Source organism: Pseudophryne corroboree, chromosome 5 (assembly GCF_028390025.1).
Source record: "Pseudophryne corroboree isolate aPseCor3 chromosome 5, aPseCor3.hap2, whole genome shotgun sequence".
Taxonomy (NCBI): domain Eukaryota; kingdom Metazoa; phylum Chordata; class Amphibia; order Anura; family Myobatrachidae; genus Pseudophryne; species Pseudophryne corroboree.
Genome location: NC_086448.1, coordinates 105,683,893 through 105,705,977, shown reverse-complemented (window position 1 = coordinate 105,705,977; position 22,085 = coordinate 105,683,893). Strand labels below are relative to the sequence as shown.

At 39.1% G+C, this 22,085-nt stretch overlaps 1 protein-coding gene and 1 pseudogene across 1 annotated transcript in view; both read right to left on the bottom strand.

Annotated features, from left to right (window-relative positions):
• Nucleotides 1–22,085, bottom strand: part of LOC134927295 (macrophage mannose receptor 1-like) — a 425,485-nt gene that overhangs the window by 148,442 nt on the left and 254,958 nt on the right. The gene's annotated exons all lie outside the window — the stretch shown is intronic.
• LOC134931478 (5S ribosomal RNA) lies at nt 15,679–15,797 on the bottom strand (annotated as a pseudogene).

The window sequence follows — 22,085 nt, the reverse complement described above, 5'->3', positions numbered from 1 at the left end:
ATATAATGCAGGGATTAACACTATAACTGAGTGATTTTTCCCCAAATAGCTGCTTGTATACATATATTGCGCCTAAATTTAGTGCCCCCCCTCTCTTTTTAACCCTTTGAGCCTGAAAACTACAGGGGAGAGCCTGGGGAGCTGTCTTCCAGCTGCACTGTGAAGAGAAAATGGCGCCAGTGTGCTGAGGGAGAAGCCCCGCCCCCTTTTCGTCAGACTTTCTCCCGCTTTTTCTGTGATACTGGCAGGGGTAATTTTACATCTATATAGCCTCTGGGACTATATATGATGTATATTTTGCCAGCCAAGGTGTTATTTATTGCCCTCAGGGCGCCCCCCCCCCAGCGCCCTGCACCCATCAGTGACCGAAGTGTGAGGTGTACATGAGGAGCAATGGCGCACAGCTGCAGTGCTGTGCGCTACCTTGGTGAAGACCGAAGTCTTCTGCCGCCGATTTTCCGGACCTTCTTCGTGCTTCTGGCTCTGTAAGGGGGACGGCGGCGCGGCTCCGGGAACGAACACCAAGGTCGGGTCCTGCGGTCGATGCCTCTGGAGCTAATGGTGTCCAGTAGCCTAAGAAGCCCAAACTACCACCTGTTAGGTAGGTTCGCTTCTTCTCCCCTTAGTCCCTCGCTGCAGTGAGTCTGTTGCCAGCAGACCTCACTGAAAATAAAAAACCTAAATATACTTTCTTTCTAGGTGCTCAGGAGAGCCCCTAGCGTGCATCCAGCTCAGCCGGGCACAAGAATCTAACTGAGGTCTGGAGGAGGGTCTTAGTGGGAGGAGCCAGTGCACACCAGGTAGTCCTAAAGCTTTCTTTAGTTGTGCCCAGTCTCCTGCGGAGCCGCTAATCCCCATGGTCCTTACGGAGTCCCCAGCATCCACTTAGGACGTTAGAGAAATTAAATTACCTGTGCTTAAGCAGGGATATCATTAAAACTTGGAATGTAATGGTTTGGGAACCTCTAAAATAGGGAAATTGCAGTTAGTATATGTTACATGATATGTACTGTATTTGTTCCATGCTATGTAATGTATGTACAGTACCTGGGACTATTTGGAATGAAAGTGGGAGAAGATTGTCTATACATACTGTATAAACCACGGGTCTTCAACCTGTGGCCCTCCAGCTGCTGTGGAACTACATATCAGCATCCCCTTCCTCAGTTTTAGCATGCTTTAATAGCAAAACTGTGGCAGGGCATGCTGGCATGTGTAGTTCCACAGCAGCTGGAGGGCCACAGGTTGAAGACCAATAGCATAAACATATTTCAATTCCCCGTGGGAGCATAAATGTTAAGTCAGTATAGCACATACCTCCCAACTTGACCCTCCCCCAGGGGCAAACGCAGGATTTATTCAGGGGGGTTTCCGTGGGTGTGTATGTGTGTATTATATATACATACACACACACACACACACACACACACACACACACACACACACACACACATATATACACACATATATACACACATAATTAAATACACATACATTCATAAATACACACACACACACTGTATGTATATATATATATATATATATATAGCTTGTGAGGGGAAGCCGGCACTCCCTGTCCACAATTTTCATGCGCGTTGGTGCCTTCCCGTTAGACGGCCCCTGTAAGCAGACCGGATAACCAATATATTCACCAAAGGGTGGCACTCATCCGACTTTGCAAATAAAACACTGGATCCCGTATCAGTTTCGATGTTTCAGAATTTTTACAGTAAACAAAAGGATTACAGTAAAAATTCTGAAACGTGGAAACTGCATTATTTGCAAAGTCGGATGAGTGCTGCCCTTTGGTAATTTTCTTCGCATCGCAGCGATTTTCCGCTAATTGCGCATGCGCAATGTTCGCACTGCGACTGCGCCAAGTAAATTTGCTATGCAGTTAGGAAATTTACTCACGGCATTACGAGGTTTTTTCTTCGTTCTGGTGATCGTAATGTGATTGACAGGAAGTGGGTGTTTCTGGGCGGAAACTGGCCGTTTTATGGGTGTGTGTGAAAAAACGCTGCCGTTTCTGGGAAAAACGCGGTAGTGTCTGAAGAAACGGGGGAGTGTCTGGGCGAACGCTGGGAGTGTTTGTGACGTCAAACCAGGAACGAAACTGACTGAACTGATCGCAGTTGCCGAGTAAGTGTGGAGCTACTCAGAAACTGCTAAGAAGTGTCTATTCGCAATTCTGCTAATCTTTCGTTCGCAATTTTACTATGCTAAGATTCACTCCCAGTAGGCGGCGACTTAGCGTGTGCAAAGCTGCTAAAAGCTGCTTGCGAGCGAACAACTCGGAATGAGGGCCAAGGTGTATTGGTATGCCTTGAGGAAGGGGCTTTGCCCCGAAACGTCGCTCTTGTCAATACAGTTTGTTCTTGTACTTAGCCTCTGGAGTGCCTCATTGTCCGCCATTGGATATATGTATGCTGCTTTTTTGGATTATGGCACCGGGGCATGCTGTGTACTTAATCTGAGTCAATGTGGAGGAGAAGAAGACTCTTTTGTGGGCGCACTCTTTACTTTACATAATTATAGAAAATAGTCAAAGTAGATAAAAATACAAATTTTAATAATTCAACAAAATAATTACTACACAATTAAGACAATTAGTGGTTCATCAAGAAGATAAATATGGTCAAATAATTAACAAAATATTTGAAATAGCACCATGTGCTGATATGAAATGAAAAAAATGGATTTTGGCTGACGGGAGAAAATTCTAGACGTTATATATTCAGTGGTATATTGTGCTAATAAGCCAATTACTGTTAAGCATTCCCCTGTAATATAGTCTGGATACTGGTACCATTCATAAGGAAAGATGCCTGGCTGAACAACAGCCGGCTGAACAGGGCTTTATTATAAGGGCTTTTTTTAAAAGGGTTATGAAAATATTACAATATAGACTTACCCAGGACTTCTACATAGTGGCTGCATGTTTGCCATATACTGAAGGGCTGTGCCGGACCAATATGACAATTGCTCTCCTTTCTCTGCAGGTAATCTACACTACTTTGCATTTTGGATCTGCTGAGAATATATATGCATCAGTGATAGTGTTAATATAACTAGGTAATCTACACTACTTTGCATTTTGGATCTGCTGAGAATATATATGCATCAGTGATAGTGTTAATATAACTAGGTAATCTACACTACTTTGCATTTTGGATCTGCTGAGAATATATATGCATCAGTGATAGTGTTAATATAACTAGGTAATCTACACTACTTTGCATTTTGGATCTGCTGAGAATATATATGCATCAGTGATAGTGTTAATATAACTAGGTAATCTACACTACTTTGCATTTTGGATCTGCTGAGAATATATATGCATCAGTGATAGTGTTAATATAACTAGGTAATCTACACTACTTTGCATTTTGGATCTGCTGAGAATATATATGCATCAGTGATAGTGTTAATATAACTAGGTAATCTACACTACTTTGCATTTTGGATCTGCTGAGAATATATATGCATCAGTGATAGTGTTAATATAACTAGGTAATCTACACTGTCAATTTGTATATTATATGCTATATTCATTGTATTGTAGGATGAAACTGTCTTGCAACTTTATATAGTTGTTAACTGCTATCTTAGTATTTGTTTTAGCTGAGTTTTATGGCATGCTCTGTAAACGGGGGGTGGGATGTTAGGCCTTGATTGCAATTACTAGAGACACATGGATACTTACCATTCATAAGGAAAGATGCCTGGCTGAACAACAGCCGGCTGAACAGGGCTTTATTATAAGGGCTTTTTTTAAAAGGGTTATGAAAATATTACAATATAGACTTACCCAGGACTTCTACATAGTGGCTGCATGTTTGCCATATACTGAAGGGCTGTGCCGGACCAATATGACAATTGCTCTCCTTTCTCTGCAGGTAATCTACACTACTTTGCATTTTGGATCTGCTGAGAATATATATGCATCAGTGATAGTGTTAATATAACTAGGTAATCTACACTACTTTGCATTTTGGATCTGCTGAGAATATATATGCATCAGTGATAGTGTTAATATAACTAGGTAATCTACACTACTTTGCATTTTGGATCTGCTGAGAATATATATGCATCAGTGATAGTGTTAATATAACTAGGTAATCTACACTACTTTGCATTTTGGATCTGCTGAGAATATATATGCATCAGTGATAGTGTTAATATAACTAGGTAATCTACACTACTTTGCATTTTGGATCTGCTGAGAATATATATGCATCAGTGATAGTGTTAATATAACTAGGTAATCTACACTACTTTGCATTTTGGATCTGCTGAGAATATATATGCATCAGTGATAGTGTTAATATAACTAGGTAATCTACACTACTTTGCATTTTGGATCTGCTGAGAATATATATGCATCAGTGATAGTGTTAATATAACTAGGTAATCTACACTACTTTGCATTTTGGATCTGCTGAGAATATATATGCATCAGTGATAGTGTTAATATAACTAGGTAATCTACACTACTTTGCATTTTGGATCTGCTGAGAATATATATGCATCAGTGATAGTGTTAATATAACTAGGTAATCTACACTACTTTGCATTTTGGATCTGCTGAGAATATATATGCATCAGTGATAGTGTTAATATAACTAGGTAATCTACACTACTTTGCATTTTGGATCTGCTGAGAATATATATGCATCAGTGATAGTGTTAATATAACTAGGTAATCTACACTACTTTGCATTTTGGATCTGCTGAGAATATATATGCATCAGTGATAGTGTTAATATAACTAGGTAATCTACACTACTTTGCATTTTGGATCTGCTGAGAATATATATGCATCAGTGATAGTGTTAATATAACTAGGTAATCTACACTACTTTGCATTTTGGATCTGCTGAGAATATATATGCATCAGTGATAGTGTTAATATAACTAGGTAATCTACACTACTTTGCATTTTGGATCTGCTGAGAATATATATGCATCAGTGATAGTGTTAATATAACTAGGTAATCTACACTGTCAATTTGTATATTATATGCTATATTCATTGTATTGTAGGATGAAACTGTCTTGCAACTTTATATAGTTGTTAACTGCTATCTTAGTATTTGTTTTAGCTGAGTTTTATGGCATGCTCTGTAAACGGGGGTGGGATGTTAGGCCTTGATTGCAATTACTAGAGACACATGGATACTTACCATTCATAAGGAAAGATGCCTGGCTGAACAACAGCCGGCTGAACAGGGCTTTATTATAAGGGCTTTTTTTAAAAGGGTTATGAAAATATTACAATATAGACTTACCCAGGACTTCTACATAGTGGCTGCATGTTTGCCATATACTGAAGGGCTGTGCCGGACCAATATGACAATTGCTCTCCTTTCTCTGCAGGTAATCTACACTACTTTGCATTTTGGATCTGCTGAGAATATATATGCATCAGTGATAGTGTTAATATAACTAGGTAATCTACACTACTTTGCATTTTGGATCTGCTGAGAATATATATGCATCAGTGATAGTGTTAATATAACTAGGTAATCTACACTACTTTGCATTTTGGATCTGCTGAGAATATATATGCATCAGTGATAGTGTTAATATAACTAGGTAATCTACACTACTTTGCATTTTGGATCTGCTGAGAATATATATGCATCAGTGATAGTGTTAATATAACTAGGTAATCTACACTACTTTGCATTTTGGATCTGCTGAGAATATATATGCATCAGTGATAGTGTTAATATAACTAGGTAATCTACACTACTTTGCATTTTGGATCTGCTGAGAATATATATGCATCAGTGATAGTGTTAATATAACTAGGTAATCTACACTACTTTGCATTTTGGATCTGCTGAGAATATATATGCATCAGTGATAGTGTTAATATAACTAGGTAATCTACACTACTTTGCATTTTGGATCTGCTGAGAATATATATGCATCAGTGATAGTGTTAATATAACTAGGTAATCTACACTACTTTGCATTTTGGATCTGCTGAGAATATATATGCATCAGTGATAGTGTTAATATAACTAGGTAATCTACACTGTCAATTTGTATATTATATGCTATATTCATTGTATTGTAGGATGAAACTGTCTTGCAACTTTATATAGTTGTTAACTGCTATCTTAGTATTTGTTTTAGCTGAGTTTTATGGCATGCTCTGTAAACGGGGGTGGGATGTTAGGCCTTGATTGCAATTACTAGAGACACATGGATACTTACCATTCATAAGGAAAGATGCCTGGCTGAACAACAGCCGGCTGAACAGGGCTTTATTATAAGGGCTTTTTTTAAAAGGGTTATGAAAATATTACAATATAGACTTACCCAGGACTTCTACATAGTGGCTGCATGTTTGCCATATACTGAAGGGCTGTGCCGGACCAATATGACAATTGCTCTCCTTTCTCTGCAGGTAATCTACACTACTTTGCATTTTGGATCTGCTGAGAATATATATGCATCAGTGATAGTGTTAATATAACTAGGTAATCTACACTACTTTGCATTTTGGATCTGCTGAGAATATATATGCATCAGTGATAGTGTTAATATAACTAGGTAATCTACACTACTTTGCATTTTGGATCTGCTGAGAATATATATGCATCAGTGATAGTGTTAATATAACTAGGTAATCTACACTACTTTGCATTTTGGATCTGCTGAGAATATATATGCATCAGTGATAGTGTTAATATAACTAGGTAATCTACACTACTTTGCATTTTGGATCTGCTGAGAATATATATGCATCAGTGATAGTGTTAATATAACTAGGTAATCTACACTACTTTGCATTTTGGATCTGCTGAGAATATATATGCATCAGTGATAGTGTTAATATAACTAGGTAATCTACACTACTTTGCATTTTGGATCTGCTGAGAATATATATGCATCAGTGATAGTGTTAATATAACTAGGTAATCTACACTGTCAATTTGTATATTATATGCTATATTCATTGTATTGTAGGATGAAACTGTCTTGCAACTTTATATAGTTGTTAACTGCTATCTTAGTATTTGTTTTAGCTGAGTTTTATGGCATGCTCTGTAAACGGGGGTGGGATGTTAGGCCTTGATTGCAATTACTAGAGACACATGGATACTTACCATTCATAAGGAAAGATGCCTGGCTGAACAACAGCCGGCTGAACAGGGCTTTATTATAAGGGCTTTTTTTAAAAGGGTTATGAAAATATTACAATATAGACTTACCCAGGACTTCTACATAGTGGCTGCATGTTTGCCATATACTGAAGGGCTGTGCCGGACCAATATGACAATTGCTCTCCTTTCTCTGCAGGTAATCTACACTACTTTGCATTTTGGATCTGCTGAGAATATATATGCATCAGTGATAGTGTTAATATAACTAGGTAATCTACACTACTTTGCATTTTGGATCTGCTGAGAATATATATGCATCAGTGATAGTGTTAATATAACTAGGTAATCTACACTACTTTGCATTTTGGATCTGCTGAGAATATATATGCATCAGTGATAGTGTTAATATAACTAGGTAATCTACACTACTTTGCATTTTGGATCTGCTGAGAATATATATGCATCAGTGATAGTGTTAATATAACTAGGTAATCTACACTACTTTGCATTTTGGATCTGCTGAGAATATATATGCATCAGTGATAGTGTTAATATAACTAGGTAATCTACACTACTTTGCATTTTGGATCTGCTGAGAATATATATGCATCAGTGATAGTGTTAATATAACTAGGTAATCTACACTGTCAATTTGTATATTATATGCTATATTCATTGTATTGTAGGATGAAACTGTCTTGCAACTTTATATAGTTAACTGCTATCTTAGTATTTGTTTTAGCTGAGTTTTATGGCATGCTCTGTAAACGGGGGTGGGATGTTAGGCCTTGATTGCAATTACTAGAGACACATGGATACTTACCATTCATAAGGAAAGATGCCTGGCTGAACAACAGCCGGCTGAACAGGGCTTTATTATAAGGGCTTTTTTTAAAAGGGTTATGAAAATATTACAATATAGACTTACCCAGGACTTCTACATAGTGGCTGCATGTTTGCCATATACTGAAGGGCTGTGCCGGACCAATATGACAATTGCTCTCCTTTCTCTGCAGGTAATCTACACTACTTTGCATTTTGGATCTGCTGAGAATATATATGCATCAGTGATAGTGTTAATATAACTAGGTAATCTACACTACTTTGCATTTTGGATCTGCTGAGAATATATATGCATCAGTGATAGTGTTAATATAACTAGGTAATCTACACTACTTTGCATTTTGGATCTGCTGAGAATATATATGCATCAGTGATAGTGTTAATATAACTAGGTAATCTACACTACTTTGCATTTTGGATCTGCTGAGAATATATATGCATCAGTGATAGTGTTAATATAACTAGGTAATCTACACTACTTTGCATTTTGGATCTGCTGAGAATATATATGCATCAGTGATAGTGTTAATATAACTAGGTAATCTACACTACTTTGCATTTTGGATCTGCTGAGAATATATATGCATCAGTGATAGTGTTAATATAACTAGGTAATCTACACTACTTTGCATTTTGGATCTGCTGAGAATATATATGCATCAGTGATAGTGTTAATATAACTAGGTAATCTACACTACTTTGCATTTTGGATCTGCTGAGAATATATATGCATCAGTGATAGTGTTAATATAACTAGGTAATCTACACTACTTTGCATTTTGGATCTGCTGAGAATATATATGCATCAGTGATAGTGTTAATATAACTAGGTAATCTACACTACTTTGCATTTTGGATCTGCTGAGAATATATATGCATCAGTGATAGTGTTAATATAACTAGGTAATCTACACTGTCAATTTGTATATTATATGCTATATTCATTGTATTGTAGGATGAAACTGTCTTGCAACTTTATATAGTTGTTAACTGCTATCTTAGTATTTGTTTTAGCTGAGTTTTATGGCATGCTCTGTAAACGGGGGTGGGATGTTAGGCCTTGATTGCAATTACTAGAGACACATGGATACTTACCATTCATAAGGAAAGATGCCTGGCTGAACAACAGCCGGCTGAACAGGGCTTTATTATAAGGGCTTTTTTTAAAAGGGTTATGAAAATATTACAATATAGACTTACCCAGGACTTCAACATAGTGGCTGCATGTTTGCCATATACTGAAGGGCTGTGCCGGACCAATATGACAATTGCTCTCCTTTCTCTGCAGGTAATCTACACTACTTTGCATTTTGGATCTGCTGAGAATATATATGCATCAGTGATAGTGTTAATATAACTAGGTAATCTACACTACTTTGCATTTTGGATCTGCTGAGAATATATATGCATCAGTGATAGTGTTAATATAACTAGGTAATCTACACTACTTTGCATTTTGGATCTGCTGAGAATATATATGCATCAGTGATAGTGTTAATATAACTAGGTAATCTACACTACTTTGCATTTTGGATCTGCTGAGAATATATATGCATCAGTGATAGTGTTAATATAACTAGGTAATCTACACTACTTTGCATTTTGGATCTGCTGAGAATATATATGCATCAGTGATAGTGTTAATATAACTAGGTAATCTACACTACTTTGCATTTTGGATCTGCTGAGAATATATATGCATCAGTGATAGTGTTAATATAACTAGGTAATCTACACTACTTTGCATTTTGGATCTGCTGAGAATATATATGCATCAGTGATAGTGTTAATATAACTAGGTAATCTACACTACTTTGCATTTTGGATCTGCTGAGAATATATATGCATCAGTGATAGTGTTAATATAACTAGGTAATCTACACTACTTTGCATTTTGGATCTGCTGAGAATATATATGCATCAGTGATAGTGTTAATATAACTAGGTAATCTACACTACTTTGCATTTTGGATCTGCTGAGAATATATATGCATCAGTGATAGTGTTAATATAACTAGGTAATCTACACTGTCAATTTGTATATTATATGCTATATTCATTGTATTGTAGGATGAAACTGTCTTGCAACTTTATATAGTTGTTAACTGCTATCTTAGTATTTGTTTTAGCTGAGTTTTATGGCATGCTCTGTAAACGGGGGTGGGATGTTAGGCCTTGATTGCAATTACTAGAGACACATGGATACTTACCATTCATAAGGAAAGATGCCTGGCTGAACAACAGCCGGCTGAACAGGGCTTTATTATAAGGGCTTTTTTTAAAAGGGTTATGAAAATATTACAATATAGACTTACCCAGGACTTCTACATAGTGGCTGCATGTTTGCCATATACTGAAGGGCTGTGCCGGACCAATATGACAATTGCTCTCCTTTCTCTGCAGGTAATCTACACTACTTTGCATTTTGGATCTGCTGAGAATATATATGCATCAGTGATAGTGTTAATATAACTAGGTAATCTACACTACTTTGCATTTTGGATCTGCTGAGAATATATATGCATCAGTGATAGTGTTAATATAACTAGGTAATCTACACTACTTTGCATTTTGGATCTGCTGAGAATATATATGCATCAGTGATAGTGTTAATATAACTAGGTAATCTACACTACTTTGCATTTTGGATCTGCTGAGAATATATATGCATCAGTGATAGTGTTAATATAACTAGGTAATCTACACTACTTTGCATTTTGGATCTGCTGAGAATATATATGCATCAGTGATAGTGTTAATATAACTAGGTAATCTACACTACTTTGCATTTTGGATCTGCTGAGAATATATATGCATCAGTGATAGTGTTAATATAACTAGGTAATCTACACTGTCAATTTGTATATTATATGCTATATTCATTGTATTGTAGGATGAAACTGTCTTGCAACTTTATATAGTTGTTAACTGCTATCTTAGTATTTGTTTTAGCTGAGTTTTATGGCATGCTCTGTAAACGGGGGTGGGATGTTAGGCCTTGATTGCAATTACTAGAGACACATGGATACTTACCATTCATAAGGAAAGATGCCTGGCTGAACAACAGCCGGCTGAACAGGGCTTTATTATAAGGGCTTTTTTTAAAAGGGTTATGAAAATATTACAATATAGACTTACCCAGGACTTCTACATAGTGGCTGCATGTTTGCCATATACTGAAGGGCTGTGCCGGACCAATATGACAATTGCTCTCCTTTCTCTGCAGGTAATCTACACTACTTTGCATTTTGGATCTGCTGAGAATATATATGCATCAGTGATAGTGTTAATATAACTAGGTAATCTACACTACTTTGCATTTTGGATCTGCTGAGAATATATATGCATCAGTGATAGTGTTAATATAACTAGGTAATCTACACTACTTTGCATTTTGGATCTGCTGAGAATATATATGCATCAGTGATAGTGTTAATATAACTAGGTAATCTACACTGTCAATTTGTATATTATATGCTATATTCATTGTATTGTAGGATGAAACTGTCTTGCAACTTTATATAGTTGTTAACTGCTATCTTAGTATTTGTTTTAGCTGAGTTTTATGGCATGCTCTGTAAACGGGGGTGGGATGTTAGGCCTTGATTGCAATTACTAGAGACACATGGATACTTACCATTCATAAGGAAAGATGCCTGGCTGAACAACAGCCGGCTGAACAGGGCTTTATTATAAGGGCTTTTTTTAAAAGGGTTATGAAAATATTACAATATAGACTTACCCAGGACTTACCAGGACGAAAACCGACAGAAACAACCCACCGACAAAACAGAAAACATCATCCTATCCTTTCATTCCCAATCATCTGTGTATTTCAGCGTATGTAAAATTTTATCAACTAAAAACCTCATGACCTCTAAGAACAAAATGCAAACAATTTGGTAGACAACTATATACATTGTGATTTACATGTGATTGTACATACCTGTTTGTCACTTTGCTCTATAATGCACAGTTAACATACAGCAGAACACCACCAGTAAATAGGCACCTGCACTTTTAACTTGAACAGGTAAAACCCTACACTCTCAGTCTAGAAAACACTGGTTTCATCTCAAACTAACTATGTTCCACAAATTGATTTTCTGCATTGCTCTTCATGGAGTATTCATAAAGGCCATTGCATCATTCAGTCTCCCAGCAACTCAGCCCTCTGTACATATTGCCCCCTCAATTCTACACTCCCCTCTTATTAGCACTCATGAGCTTTTTACTTCCCTATACTCATTGACAATAACCTCTACAACCTCTCACCATAAAAAACTTTCACAAACCTCTGACAACCACATTTATCTCTCTCTTCTGCTTCTGATAGCTGGTGACATTTCACCAAATCCAGGACCCTGCCACTTGCATCACTCGCATTCACCTGATTCACAGCAACATAGAAATCCAGCTAACCTCATAAACATCACATGTCTTCCATCACCCTCCAGATCACTAAAATGTGCCTTATGGAATGCACGCTCTGTTTGTAACAAATTAACATCTATCCATGACCTCTTCATATCTAACAACATCAATCTGCTGGCTATAACAGAAACCTGGCTCACACAATCTGACACAGCCTCCCCTGCAGCACTGGCACATGGTGGTCTCCACTTTACACACACCTCCAGACCCGATAACCATAAAGGAGGAGGAGTTGGACTTTTACTTTCACAATCTTTTGCATATACTGTTCTACCACAGGTTCCATCACTCACATTTACATCATTTGAAGTACATTCCATTAGGGTTTACTCTCCTTTCTCTCTGCGTGTTGCAGCTATCTACCGCCCACCTGGGCATCCAAAACAATTTTTGGAAGATTTTTCTGCCTGGCTCCCTCACTTTCTATCCTCTGACATCTCCACCATTATCATGGGTGATTTCAATATTGCTATTGATTGTCCAAAATCTGCTGCGCATGCCTCCAAACTACTCTCTCTAACCTCTCTCTAACCTTGGCCTCTCCCAATGGACTGACTCCTCTACTCATCAGGCGGGCCACTGCCTTGATCTAGTATTCACCAGACTATGCTCCATCTCTGAACTCACTAACACTCCTTTCCCCCTATCAGATCACAACCTTATCACCTGCATGCTTTCCTCTGTTAATTCAAACCCTGTGTTGCGGAAGTTCTCCAATCTTCCTCAAACTCGCAGAAATATTAACACAATTAATCTTCAAGAACTTTCCACTTCACTCCAACAACTGCTTTCACCTATTTCTGCATTCACCTCTCCTGAGATGGCTGTATCACACCTTAATAAGACTCTAGAACTAGCCCTTGATGAAGTGGCTCCAGCTACCCATCACACTCCACGTAGGCCTAGATGTCAACCATGGCACTCCAAACTAACAAGACAACTACAAAAACTCACACGAAAACTTGAACGTCAGTGGCGTAAATCTCGTATTTCAAGTGACTTCCTCACATATAAGACAGTCTACCATTCTTATAAAAATGCCCTGGACATTGCCAAACAAACATATTTCCAAACTCTTATCTCTGCTCAAGCCTCTAACCCCAAACGACTCTTTAATACATTTAAATCACTTCTGAATCCTCCCGCACCTACCCCACCAGCCACTATCAAGGCACAGGATCTTGCTTCCTACTTCAAGGAGAAGATTGATAAGATCCGAGATGAAATGGTATGCTCTTCGGCAGCCAGTGACCTGCTCCGTTCTTTACCTGAACCCTCTGGCACGCTTTCTTCATTTGATCCCACAAATGAAGATGAAGTATCATCACTCTTCTCATCCTGCTTCTCTACTACCTCTCCTCTTGATCCTTTACCCTCACAAATAAGTAAAGCTCTGTCTCTGGTGCTCATCCCTACCTTAACTAACATCTGTAATCTCTCTCTCTCTACTGGTATTTTTCCTTCACTCTTCAAGCATGCAGTTATTACTCCCATTTTAAAAAAACAAAATTCTGACCCTAATGCTCTCTCAAACTACCGCCCTATCTCTCAGCTCCCTTGTCTTTCTAAGCTACTTGAGAGACTTGCCTACACTCGACTCACACACTTTCTTAACTCATACACTCTGTTGGACCCACTTCAGTCAGGCTTCCGTTCCCAACATTCCACAGAGACGGCACTGACTAAAGTGGTTAATGATTTGGTCACTACGAAGTCTAAAGGCCACTACTCACTACTTATTCTTCTAGATCTATCTGCTGCATTTGACACTGTAGACCACTCTCTTCTCATACAGACACTACAATCCCTAGGTCTTAAAGACACAGCCCTTTCTTGGTTCCTCTCGTACCTATCTAATCGCTCCTTCAGTGTTCGCTTCTCTGAATCTACCTCCTCTTCGCTACCTCTTTCAGTTGGAGTACCGCAAGGTTCAGTCTTGGGTCCTCTGCTTTTCTCTATCTATACCTCATCTCTTGGTAAACTAATCAGCTCTTTTGGTTTTCAGTATCATCTGTACGCAGATGATACTCAAATCTACCTATCCTCCCCTGACTTGTCCCTATCTGTACTGGACCGTGTCACTGAATGCCTTTCTGCTATCTCATCCTGGATGACATCTCGCCACCTCAAACTTAATATTTCAAAGACAGAGTTAATTATATTTCCACCGGCCAATAGTAGGTACCAACCTGATATCTCTATCACTGTTGAAAACTCGACTATCTACCCTACCCCACAAGCTCGCTGCCTAGGTGTCATCCTTGACTCTGATCTGTCCTTTGTTCCCCACATTCAATCTGTCTCAAGATCATGTTACATGCATCTAAAAAACATATCCAAAATACGACCATATCTTACACAAGACACTGCTAAAACTCTAATCCACGCTCTCATTATCTCCCGCATTGATTATTGCAATAGTCTCCTAACTGGTCTTCCCAAAACGAGACTCTCACCACTACAATCCATTCTGAATGCAGCGGCGAGGCTTATCTTCCTCGCTAGACGTTCATCGTCTGCAGATCCACTCTGTCAGTCCCTCCATTGGTTACCTGTATTCTACCGCATTCAATATAAAATACTTTTACTCACACACAAGGCCATTAACCAAACTACACCAACGTACATCACTTCGCTTATCACAAAATAAGTCCCAACCCGACCTCTGCGCTCTTCACAAGACCTGCGTCTCTCATCCACACTCATTACTCGCTCCCACTCACGACTGCAGGACTTTCATCGGGCTGCACCCACTCTGTGGAATGCCCTACCACACACAATAAGACTCTCCTCTAGTCTCCAAACCTTCAAGCGTTCCCTCAAAACTCACCTCTTTAGGCAAGCGTATCAAATTCCTGGACCGCCCACATAACTTTCATAAACCTTGCTATCAAATTACATCCACTCTGTACAGTCCACACATATCCTCACATGTCTTCTCATTCTATGCAATAGATAGCACCTTTCCTTATGTACATATGCCTATAGATTGTAAGCTTGCGAGCAGGGCCTTCCTACCTCTATGACTGTTATCACCCAGTTTGTAATTGTTATTTCAAATTGTAAAGCGCAACGGAATTTGCTGCGCTATATAAGAAACTGTTAATAAATAAATAAATAAATAATACTGGTAGTACTTAAGAGTAGTATGACACTGTCTGGTCTCCTGCCAGAGAAGATAAGAGCGGAGGGGGCGGAGGGGGGACAGGCAAAGAGTGGAAGTTGGAGAGCAGTGTGAATCTGCTGTCAGTGTTAGACACTATATGGGCTCAATCAATGAGCTCTACTACACTGAGTATTCCTCAATGGTCACCCACTTGAGTACTAACCCAGCCCAACACTGATTAGCTTCCGAGATCGGACGGTTTCGGGCGTCTCCAGTGTGGTATGATAGTAGAGGAAATGACCAATATTGCGAAGCTCTGGAATCACTGATGAGAGTTCACGAATTTACAAAGTTATTCAGGACAGATACCAGACATAGAGGAAATTAGATGGATCTGCTGCCAATGTTAGACAGGGACTCGACCCTGAATCACTGGTGAGAGTCCACGAAAATAAGGATTGAAAGAAAATTAAGTAGATAGTAAAAGGTCTGATGGGGTTTAAATCCAGATGCGGCAATAGTAAAATTAACTGGAATAATTACATTATCATTGGAAAAAGTTGCCTAAATACAGGGTGCCTGAAATGCCAAAGCAGAGACAAAGGAGAAAAAATTAATAACAGAGTACCAGCTATGGGAAAGTATCCAATATGACTTATTGGTACTTGAAAGTAGCAATGAGGTTGTAGCTGAATTGCACCTAGAGTGTAACTGTTACAAAAGTTTCCACTGCAGGTTGTCAATACCCCAAAAGGATATAACTAAATATCAGTGAAGTTGTAACTGAATTGCAATGATATGTCCAGACTGGGGGGGATTTATCAAAGTTTTTAGATTGGATCACTGCCAATACCATCACATGCAGGAAAATGAAAATGCAGCATTATAACATAATACATTAATATGGCAGTTATTTATATAAGGCAGGCAAGTACCTATTAGCACAAAGTCCGTCTAGTATAAAAAATGTATGATAGCAGAGTGATGGTGATAAGTGCTCGCAGGAGCAAATGAGAGAAACATATTAAACTGTTGCGGGCCTGTAACTCCCAATATACACTGTGTAGTAAGATTGCTATGGATAAGTGGGAAAAAAGAGTTGATATTACCCGCGCCGAAATGGGGTAGAATCACCCCTTCTAGAATCTTGACACCCGTCTCCTCGCAAAGGGTGCTGTCAGTCTTCTATGCGCCCCGGACATCTCGAATGATGGGAGGAGTTCAGGAGCCGCCGGTCCGATGGTGTCCTGTCGGACACAAGCCGCCGTCAGACGTCCGCTGCTGCAGTCAGCCGCGATGGGTATGGAGTGAAAGTCAGGGGAGACGGAGGGCACGGGCACGGGCCAGATAACGATGGGAGGAGTTCAGGAGCCGCCGGTCCGATGGTGTCCTGTCGGACACAAGCCGCCGTCAGACGTCCGCTGCTGCAGTCAGCCGCGATGGGTATGGAGTGAAAGTCAGGGGAGACGGAGGGCACGGGCACGGGCCAGATAACGTCCGAGGTTCCGGTCAGCCAAAAGGTCAGTGGTTGTGTCGGAATACGCGTTTCACCCGTTCGCCGGGCTTGATCACTTCCTGTTGTGGTCTTGATCCCAGCAGGTTTTTTAAAAGGAGGTTCAATCAGTATCTTCCAATCAAAACGGAGGGGGAGTATGAGTACTTTGATTACCCGCTGAGGTCTTACGGCTGGAATAATCCGGATAGTTAACACTGAATCACTGGTTGATTGACAGGAGGAGCCGTTATCCATGTGAACAAATAAAATAAAGAGAAAAAAAGAGTTTTAAAACACAACCCAAATAAAGTTCTTATTGACCGGGTAATAAATCATATGCAGCATGATGCAAAGCTGAATTAGGTGGATGCAGGTGATTAATCTAATATTGCAAACCTAATAAGAAATAGTGAAAATAATAATAAAGATAATAAAAAGTAGCATGATTAGCCCATATAAATGAATACTTGATATTGCATACTGAAGTGATTAGACTGATGAGTGCGGGCAGTCCCTATTATAAGCCTGATTTATAGGTTTGTGACAGTTTGCAATTCGGAGCCCCGACAGGGAAAGTTTCCTCATGGCACTGGTAGTAATTATATCTAAGCCATTAATATATAGTCACACAGTATTGTCCAAATAGGCTGATAAAAAAATTATGATTAATTGATAAACTGTTACTACACAAGCAGCGGTCCTGGGTACGAGCAAAGAAAATAATAAATTGTCATTAATTTATAATGATTAGATATGAATTGCTACAGGTGATCAAACAATGTTAGGTATATTTCTTTCAAATTGATTGGTAATTCAAGAAATGTTGATTATATGGCACGTATATAAGATATAGTGGGGTGCCGCTGCTGGTCAAGTATAATAGTCGCAAGGTCAATGGTCCTGAGACCGGACAGAAAGGCTCCCTAATAGGGCTAAACATTAGCCTTACAATAAAAGTGATTGTTCATGATCAAAAATAATGCAGTGTCTCACTTATTAATAATCTACGGTATCCTGTATAAACAGTAGATTGTTAAGGTAGTGATGTTAATTACATGGGACATGTCTGCTCTTTATTGCGGTTAATCTATGGGTCAGAGATGCTGAATACTAATGCCGCATAGTCCGCAATACTAAGTGCGGGCACAAAAGGGGAAAAAGAAAATGGGAAGGAAATGAAGAGGCTCCCTAATAGAGCTAATGAACTAATAAATTAGGAGAGTCCTCGATAGTGACTCAGCAATGTTTAATATGCAAGTTAAAAAATTTTTTATTGTATATCTGAGTAAACAGGAATGCATTAAATATTAGGGGATCTCCCTATAGGTCAAAGATACTAGTTACTGTTGCCGAATATTAAACCCTTGACAGGTGATGATTGTGTTTATAATGTCTAATTATAAACACATGGCAAGGCACTGTTCACTGCCTAAGGTTAGGTGTAATTGTAGGGCTCTAGTTCAAACTGTAAGGGGTAAAAGGTGGAGAATTAATATGTATAGGAATGATAGTGAAACCTAAGGGATGGGTTGGAGGCAGAAACAAATATCGAGGAAGACAAGAAGAGGGGGGACGAAACACCGACAAAAACAATCGCGATTGGGATCCCCCAAGGATCTCTCACTATCCAATACGGAAAACCAGGAAGTATTGACCACAGATAAGCTACAAATCATCAATCTCAGCAACAGAATTCTTACGGAAGATCAGGTGGAAGTCCTAAGCAAAGGACTCTCATTCTCACCTTCATCATCATTTAATAGATTTGCATGGGAAAAAGACCTTAGGCTTTTTGGTCGCAAACTACTTTTAAAAAAATTCTTTGCCAAATCCAAAGATACTATGGACATCTCGTCACCTATGAATATCAGATCAACTCTCATCACACCCCCATCGGAGGGACCATCCTCCTCAAATTCCTCAAGTACACCCTTATCTGAAGAAGAAGTAATGGCAATTCAGGCCCTAGAAGAACTATACATGGAATCAGCCTCTAACTCGGTAGATGTCCAAAATACCAGACCCACATGTAAGGCCAAATCTACTTTCTTTCCACTAGATAATAACAGTCCGGAGATTAAGGTCTTCCTAGACCTAGTATCGAGAGAATTTGATGAAATCCAAACAAATTCCAAGAAAAGATGCCTCACGAACAATCTGAAATATAGAGAAAGACTTGCTCTAAAAGAAATTCAGTCATGGAAAGATGTAATTCTTAAGCCCCCTGACAAAGGGGGCAATATCGTGATTTGGCCTGTCTCCATGTACGAGGAAGAAGCACGACGACAACTCCTGGACACCTCATGCTACCTGAGATTACCACTCAACCCCAAAGCTAAATTTCATAGACAGTACATGCATATGATCGAAGAAGGCTCAGCACTTGGAACCATTACATCACAGGAGTTTAAATACCTTACGGTCTCAAACCCCAGAGTACCCACGTTCTATCTTCTACCGAAGGTACACAAGAACATCACGAAACCACCAGGAAGACCCATTGTTTCAGGGAATGGGGGACTATTAGAAATACCCAGCAAATTCTTGGACTTACACCTTAGGGAACATGTCTTGACACTACCCTCCTACCTAAAAGATACTTCTGATTTATTACGGAAGTTACATGACATCTGTCTGGAGAAGGATTGTATCTTAGTCACATTGGATGTTGAGGCTCTGTATAGTAGCATCTCCCACCAACAAGGAATAGAAGCGACCAAGTTCTTTTTGGATATGAAAGAAAGAAATGAGTTCAACGATTTTCTTTGTGAAATGCTGAGCTTCGTACTTAACAAGAATTTTTTCACCTTCGGTGACCAATTTTTCCAGCAAATCCGAGGGACAGCGATGGGAGCGGCGTGTGCTCCCACTTATGCAAATTTGTTCCTCGGCTGGTGGGAACAAACCATCGTTTTCAGGGATGAGAATCAGAAATATACACAACATATTCTGAATTGGCTAAGATTTATAGATGATATTTTTGTGATCTGGGACAGTGATGAATAACTTCTACTGGACTTTATAAATCTACTTAACAACAACAGTCTTAACATCTTTCTGACCTATACAATAAGTAAAGAAAAGGTATCCTTTTTAGACCTTAACATTTACAAGACAGCAACTGGAACCCTGGCCACAGAACTATATAGAAAAGATACGGCCACCAATAGTATTCTGTACCAGACAAGTTCACATTTTCCGCCGACTGTCGAGAACATTCCCAAAGGGGAATTTCTCAGACTCAGATGTAACTGTACAGAAGATACCATATACAAACAAAAAAGTCACGAACTTGCGGCCCGATTACATGCACGTGGGTATAGCAAACGAGCTTTGAAAAAAGCTCAAAAAGCCGTTCAAAAAATAAAAAGAGACACTCTGATCTTTCAAGACAAACCAAAGAAAGAAAAAGATGATACCAAAATTCGTTTTGTAGGTACTTTTTGCCCAGAATGGCGTCAAATCAAAAACGCGATTCAGAAACATTTACCGGTCCTACACCTTGATGCAGATCTATCACCGCTATTGGACTCAACGCTCCAAATTAGCTGGAGGAGAGCTAAGAATGTGAAGGACATGATCGTTCAGAGCCATTTTACACGGATTCCCACCAAAACCAGCAATATAACATGGTCCTTCCCCTGTGGGCAGTGCAAAGCCTGCCCTCAGATCCAGATCACCGACAAGGTCACAGATAGACTAGGGCGTGATATTCAAATACAACATTTCTTTAATTGTAATACAGAAGGAATGGTCTACTGTTTAATCTGCAGCTGCAACCAACGCTACATCGGTATGACCACAAGGAAATTCAAAACCAGGATTCTAGAACACATGGGAAATATCAGAAATGCCTCGTCTGATCTACAGAAAGGCAAAAAATTGACATCAGTAGCAAGGCATTTCCACGCTCAACATCATGATTCCCCATGTGAAATGCGAGCATTTGGTCTAGACAGAATTCACTTGGGCATACGTGGGGGTGACCTAAGTAAAGAACTGATTAAAAAAGAAAGCGAATGGACTTTCAAGTTGGTGGGACTAAAACCAGCAGGCCTAAATGAGTATATCAACTACAGCGTATTTATATGATACGAATATAAATTCAAACCATGTGTGTATACTCGCCGATTTAATGTCCACACCCTCAGCACAATTGCACATAGTCCCACGACTTCTTATACTCCACACCCACCCGACCAATTTACAGCAAAATCACTATATTTTTACTTTTCGTTTTTCATCCACACATACACTTGTGTTCCATGTGTTTACGTGTTTGGAGTGTATGTGTGTGGATATACATATTTTTTCCAGCACGCACTCCCAACCTATACCCTTCCCCCTTTACCCTGCTTCTCAGATACTTACCAGAACACTCGAACATCCACTCTCAATCTTTCTATTGTATTCACCAATGATATTTATTTTCACTAACATCCCACGGGCCTCACGCACCCCATTATACCTGTTTATCAGCACTAGATTTCAACACTTACTTATTCAGTTAAGTGCACTTATCAACCATATCTCTTAGTTTAAACCCCACCCTCCAACCCATCCCTTAGGTTTCACTATCATTCCTATACATATTAATTCTCCACCTTTTACCCCTTACAGTTTGAACTAGAGCCCTACAATTACACCTAACCTTAGGCAGTGAACAGTGCCTTGCCATGTGTTTATAATTAGACATTATAAACACAATCATCACCTGTCAAGGGTTTAATATTCGGCAACAGTAACTAGTATCTTTGACCTATAGGGAGATCCCCTAATATTTAATGCATTCCTGTTTACTCAGATATACAATAAAAAAATTTTTAACTTGCATATTAAACATTGCTGAGTCACTATCGAGGACTCTCCTAATTTATTAGTTCATTAGCTCTATTAGGGAGCCTCTTCATTTCCTTCCCATTTTCTTTTTCCCCTTTTGTGCCCGCACTTAGTATTGCGGACTATGCGGCATTAGTATTCAGCATCTCTGACCCATAGATTAACCGCAATAAAGAGCAGACATGTCCCATGTAATTAACATCACTACCTTAACAATCTACTGTTTATACAGGATACCGTAGATTAT